We start from the raw sequence: 5,931 nt of genomic DNA, 5'->3' as shown, positions 1-5,931 counted from the left end.
TTTCTCAGTGTATTTCACATATATAAATTAATTTCAACATATTTTTCAAGCCCTTTCAGTGCATAATCAGTTTTTTTTCCTTTCTCGATAGTCGCGGTTCAAATTTTCAGTGCTTTTTTTTCATAATTTTTCGCGTTTTTGCTAAATTTCGGTCACACACAAGGTGTTGCATAAGTTTTGTACTTCTTTTTCTCTTCTCATTTAGCTCGATTTTTCACGTGGTTTTCCAATTTTTTTTTATTGTTTTTTTTTCCCTTTATTGGTGAACACCACAAGCTAACACTGTATACACACTCTGAGTTCTCAAAAAAAAATAAGAAATTTTTTGGACGTTAAAATGAATGTGGAAATGGTGAAGCACCTTACTTTTTTGCAAATTAAATGGGAGTTGAATGCGAGAGGTTTTGATTCGGAGCATATTAATGAGTTTAATGCTTCCAAGACATTGATAGAGGCCATCAGCCAACAAATTCCAGTGGAGCCTTTTGAGGGTTGTGTTGGCGATGTGTGTCGAGAGGTGACGGAAGTTTGTGAGGAAATTCAGAGGACATTTGTGAATAGTGCACCTTCTCAAGCCAATTATGATTATTATACGGCGCAGTTAAAACATATGGAGAATAAACTCACATTCACATCAGATGCTCGAGATCCGAAGAGAACGAGCGCCAATAAAATGTTGAAAGTGCTTCACACAGCTGAAAAAATTTTGCGTGATAATTTTACGGCACCACCACGGACACAGCCGGATAATCCGCTTAACGGAGCCGCTGGTGCAATTCGTCATTCCTCTGTGTTGAATTCCACATTTGCTTATACCACAATTGATAAGACAGTGGCGTCTCAGATCGATTTTTTTGCACAGCCGGCACAGTCAATATATTCGAATGCTCCGATTGCCTCCACCAATGTAGTTTACACTGTTAACACAGTGTGTTCGCCGTTTTCAGCTCTCAGCGCGAACATTATAAATACAACTGCTGGGAATTTTAATGCATTTGCCACGCCGAGTGCGCCTAATACTGCGAATATGGGCACTCAGCCCCTATTTTTGAATCAATTTCCCAATCAATTGAGTGTGAGTCAATCACCAGCCGCGATCGGGTTGCAAAATCAACCTGATTTAAAGCAGATTTTCAGTACTTATGATAAAATTGTCGGCAAGTTGACCACGGTGATGACTCGTTTGAGCGATAAATTGGATGATTTTAATCAGAGAAATTCATTGAATTCCCTGAGGAATATGCGCTCGAGGATGCTAATGAGCCGGTTTCACTTGAGGAACGGCTCAAGGTGTTGAAATTGTCCCGTGAGGACGCTAAAAGGAAGCTTCAAAGTTCCCACAAAAAAATCTGGAGAAAGATATAATTTGAGAACACGTCCAGAGAAGTTTAATGTTGTGGATTTTGTCTGTCGGAGATCGTTGTTCTTTCGGATGCAAGTAAGGGATGTTTAAGCATTTTTTTTTTAGTGTTTTTTTTTCCTGAGGAGGGGATGATGGTGAGGAAGCCTAAATTGCTGATGAGTCGCTTCCAGTCTTAAATGCATGTATTTTCCACAATCATGTAACAAAATAAGTCGCCTAGTAGAGTAAAGGGGAAAATATTGAAATACTTTCGTGAAGAAGTTGCGGATGGATCGCTTAATAGTCTCAGGAGAGCCTAATTTAGTGGAGTGGTCGAATGACTTTCGCTGATTGGGATGATAATTCTTTTGTAGGGAGAAACAACAATCGTTGTTCTTGCAGGGGAATTGTGCTCCAGTGGACCACTCGCGTTTAGCTATAGCTATGTGAGTGAAAATCTTGTATGGCTCGTGCGATCTTTTGAGGTTGACTTGGGAAGTTCCTGTCTTGTCCTCTCTTTTCATGCGGGAATTAATGCGCTGAATCTTATCGGAGAGACGGGAGTTTTCACAATGTTGCCTCCTTTATTGTCGATGAGGCATGTAGGAGAATAGTCTAGAGATTTTAGTGAGATATCTGGGACCGAAATCATGAGGGATAAACCATCTGGTGGCAGAGCCTTCGCCGAAGCTCACTCACTTTTGCAGCCACATTTTTTTCGCAAACTTTAGACTTTATGCGCGGATGCGACGTCAATGAGTCGCTACAAATTGTAGTTTATTGGAAGCGTCCGTGTCTTTAAGGGTCTCTCTCTTCCCCGTCAGGGTCTCTCTCTACCTTACTTTGTAAGCACAGAGGTTTTCCGTAACGCTGCAATAGCGGGTAAATTTCTTGTAGGGATGAAGTAGTCGAGTTTGCGGAGATATAATGGTGCATTGTGGGGAAGGCCTAGGTGAAGAGTCAATCAGCAGTGGTGGCGAAATTATGCTCATCGAGCGAGAATATAAAATTGAATGGTGTTGATTGTTGTATAAGGAGAGATAACTTTCCGAGTGTTGAGAGGGACAGGAAAAGGAATTTTCTTTTTTTTATTTGTTTTTTTTCTTTGGCAATCGGAGGGAGAATGTTACGGGCGCATTGTGGACAAATAAATATGACACAGTCTGTGTCATATAGAAGCGGCTAATCATCAATGATAGAAATGATATAAATGATTGCCGCTTGCATCCCGCATTTCTCCGATTGAAAATTTTAATCACTTCTTCTTGTTTGGTCGTCCAGAGTGACAGTGTCGTGAGTGGTGATGTGCGTTGTTCTTCTTTTTCGTTTCAGTAAGTGTCTTCATATATAATCATTTTTCCCTGGAAAATTACGTGAGAAAGCAGGACGCGGACCTGCGGAGCAAAGACGAAATCCGCGAAGTATCAATTCTTGGTGGTTTTTTTATTTATTGTTTTCCATCCTGTCACAGTCAGAGTGCGGCGGAGTTCCCATCGGCCGGTGAAATTGCCTTTCACCTTTCCGCGGGACACCGTGACATTTAAGACCGCGCGGACAGCTTGATGGACATTTCGTGCGGTGGACACGCGACACTCACGGCACAGACATATTTCCACGAAAAACAATAATCCTGCTTTTCCGAGAAAAAATTCTATTACCGCCTCGATTACCGATTGTTTGTCTGACCATCAATAATGGAGGAAGGAAAAGTCGGGCGGTGGGTGGCGGTTCGTTTCCACACCATCAAAAGATCACGACTTTGCGTTCGGGCGAGGGAGCGATGAAGAACGGACGGGAAGCAGAATTGGACGACAGAAGAGACTTGTAAATGTTCTAAATGTTTGCTATGTAGACAATATTTTCTGAAGAAGCAGTTCGACGCCAGAAAAATAAATATTTACAGACGCTGCGATGATGGAAACATGTGTGGCACTCATTGATTCCCAAACACACCGAGCGACACAATTAATTCGCTAAATGGGGGACTTTGGGGACTTTTTGGTGGACAATTGAGAGTCTCACACGACGAAGAGATGCCGCAGCGAGATCTCAGAGCGTGTCTCTTGTGATCCCAAAATACAAGCAATCTTAATGCAGTGATTGTGAGTGACACGGTTTAATGTCACGTCTCAAGAGGACGAGGGAGCGGCTCAGGATTGAAGTGAATGACAATTGATGACTAAAAGAGATAGACAGGCAATTAGAGAGGTGACAAAAGACCACAACGATAAAGTCACAAGATATTCTCTAACCATACCTATTTTTGTCATCCAATTTGAGTGACGACAAAAAAGCCACGAGTTAAGAGGTTTTACTATATATCTCCAATCTTGTCAATCTCTGACTGTTGAGAATGGGCAGAAAAAAATGGAAAGTGATTCCAATTTGACATAGCAAGTGGCACTTGAATGTTTATAAGCAATAATAATATCTTTTTAATTTTCCGAATAATTCCCCTCTGCATGGCAATTTTCTCTCCCTCTTTTCGTGTGCGGTCCGTGGAAATTTTACGCTTCTTGCACACACCACTTGTCTTCGGCCCACGAACAAGGAGTCTTTCGGCTTTTGCTGAAAAAAAAATTCAGCGGGGTGGGAAGGACAAGGAGAATTGCCGCTTCACCTTCACACACCCTCGTGATCCTAATCGGCAAATCCAACCCCGAAAGCCGCGATGCGATCTTGTCGCGCTTTTTATGCCTTTCCGATGGAATGTCAAAACACAATCTTGGCCCCGGAGACACGGGAACGGCGGCGAGGAGCACGGCGAAGAACACTGACAAGAGGGAAACGTGGTCATTACTACATCAAAAATTGGTTATTTTACGGTTGTATCTCGTGGGCTCAACACTTGAGAGATCTTGTAAGTTGATAAGATGCCACTCGCGTGTTGTTCTTCGTCATTTTGTCCCTCTCACCACACACTGACCGTACTTCTTGTATGTCTTCGCTTTCGGGGATTCTCCGACTCGAACAGTGGATTTGCTTTATGGCACTGGCGGGTATATTTTTAATTCCCGCTCACGAGACACTTTGCAATTAAGCTGCGTTGGCGCAAAAAGGGCTCTCTGTGCAGACTGTGCGAACATCTGCCCGCAAAATAAGGACACTCCGCGCACACGTAGAGCGGCGCCTTGGCGGACATCCCAAAAGTTGGGGCTCAACCGGGAATTGAACCCGGGACCTCTCGCACCCAAAGCGAGAATCATACCTCTAGACCATTGAGCCACGAGAGACTCCCCAAGAGTCCCAAATGAGGCTCCGTGGCCCCAGAGAAATTCCTGGGCGTTAATATGGAACGACACGGGTATCAATTGCTGTTATTATGTCAGGCGATTGGCCCATCGCTCATCATTGCGAATGGCTCTATTGCATGGCGATCGCGATCGCGACAATGTATCATTATGGACAGGACGAGAGGTGAGAGGAGTGTCCACTCAATGTGGAGTATTTGCAAATTGCTCATTGACGACGCGTTCTCACCCTCGGGCGCAGCACACTCTCTCAATCTCTTCTGCACACGGGGTTTCTTGTCCCAAGTTAATCACAGCACAGCAGAGATGTTCAATCACTAATGGAATAATTATTCAATTACACCGCGCAAATTTTGCGCCACAATTCAATCAATCATTCCGCAATGGGTGTCTCGACACGCCCAGAGGGTCAACCAGAAATTCGGCCGGGGATTCTCGGAATTTTTGCCAAAAATGATATGGAAATTCCTCGCAATTTGCCGCGTTTCTCTAGAGGCAAGTAGATCATTAGGCAGTTGTCTAGCTTCACCCGCACAAGAAGTTATTATGCACTTGTTGAAATTTTAGGAAAGTTTCACTCAGTAATAATAACTCTTGCCCGAGTTTTTGCCATTTGAGTAGCGAAATGTTGGTCAATTTATAAGTTTTCTTTGGATTAGTATATCCAATTAGACTAAGAACGCTGTTTTACACATTAACCTTTAATATAATTGTTCACTGGTTTATTAAAATCCTCTTCTTGAATGGCCGGTGGACATTGAACATCCAAGTGTTAATTTTGACCGAAAACTACACTAATCACTCACTGCCATTGATGAAAAGCAGTCAAGCACTTCATTGACTTACCAGGTGATTGATAAATTTCTCCACATGTAAACACCACACTCAGCCCATTTAAAATGTGCAAGTGTGGCAAACAGCGCGAGTAAAAGTGAATGTAGCTCACAAAACCAAAACGCGTGACTCAAAATTTTTGAAAATATGCTTCATACACATCGGCTCAATGGTCTAGCGGTATGATTCTCGCTTAGGGTGCGAGAGGTCCCGGGTTCAACTCCCGGTTGAGCCCCAAGGATTCTTTTGTTGCACACCACGAAATGTTTCAAGGCATTCGCGAAGTTGCGTGAAACATTGCAACCCTGAGGGGTGGATGGCTGAGGAGGACGGAAATGTGGATTTTTGCTCTGTGTGGGACAAAAAGTCGTCTCGTCTGGTGAAAATTGCACTTTGGCGCATTCTGTGGCCATCATTAGCATCATCGCGAGATGCACCAATTCCAATTTCACCTCCGAAGCCCCATTAAATTGGTCTAGTTTTTGAGGCGCAGTATAACTCAGA

The 5,931-nt window shown here is 43.2% G+C and overlaps 2 non-coding genes across 2 annotated transcripts; one reads left to right on the top strand and one right to left on the bottom strand.

Annotated features, from left to right (window-relative positions):
• Positions 1 to 4,495: 4,495 nt before the first annotated feature.
• On the bottom strand, positions 4,496 to 4,567 carry Trnap-ugg (transfer RNA proline (anticodon UGG)). Its single transcript has one exon. It is a non-coding gene; the product is annotated as a tRNA-Pro (tRNA).
• A 1,023-nt stretch (positions 4,568 to 5,590) lies between these two features.
• Trnap-agg (transfer RNA proline (anticodon AGG)) lies at positions 5,591 to 5,662 on the top strand. Its single transcript has one exon. It is a non-coding gene; the product is annotated as a tRNA-Pro (tRNA).
• Positions 5,663 to 5,931: the final 269 nt, after the last annotated feature.

The sequence above is a fragment of the Phlebotomus argentipes genome, unplaced genomic scaffold (assembly GCF_947086385.1).
Source record: "Phlebotomus argentipes unplaced genomic scaffold, Phlebotomus argentipes genome assembly contig_6, whole genome shotgun sequence".
Lineage (NCBI taxonomy): Eukaryota > Metazoa > Arthropoda > Insecta > Diptera > Psychodidae > Phlebotomus > Phlebotomus argentipes.
This window is presented reverse-complemented; position numbering and strand designations above follow the sequence as displayed.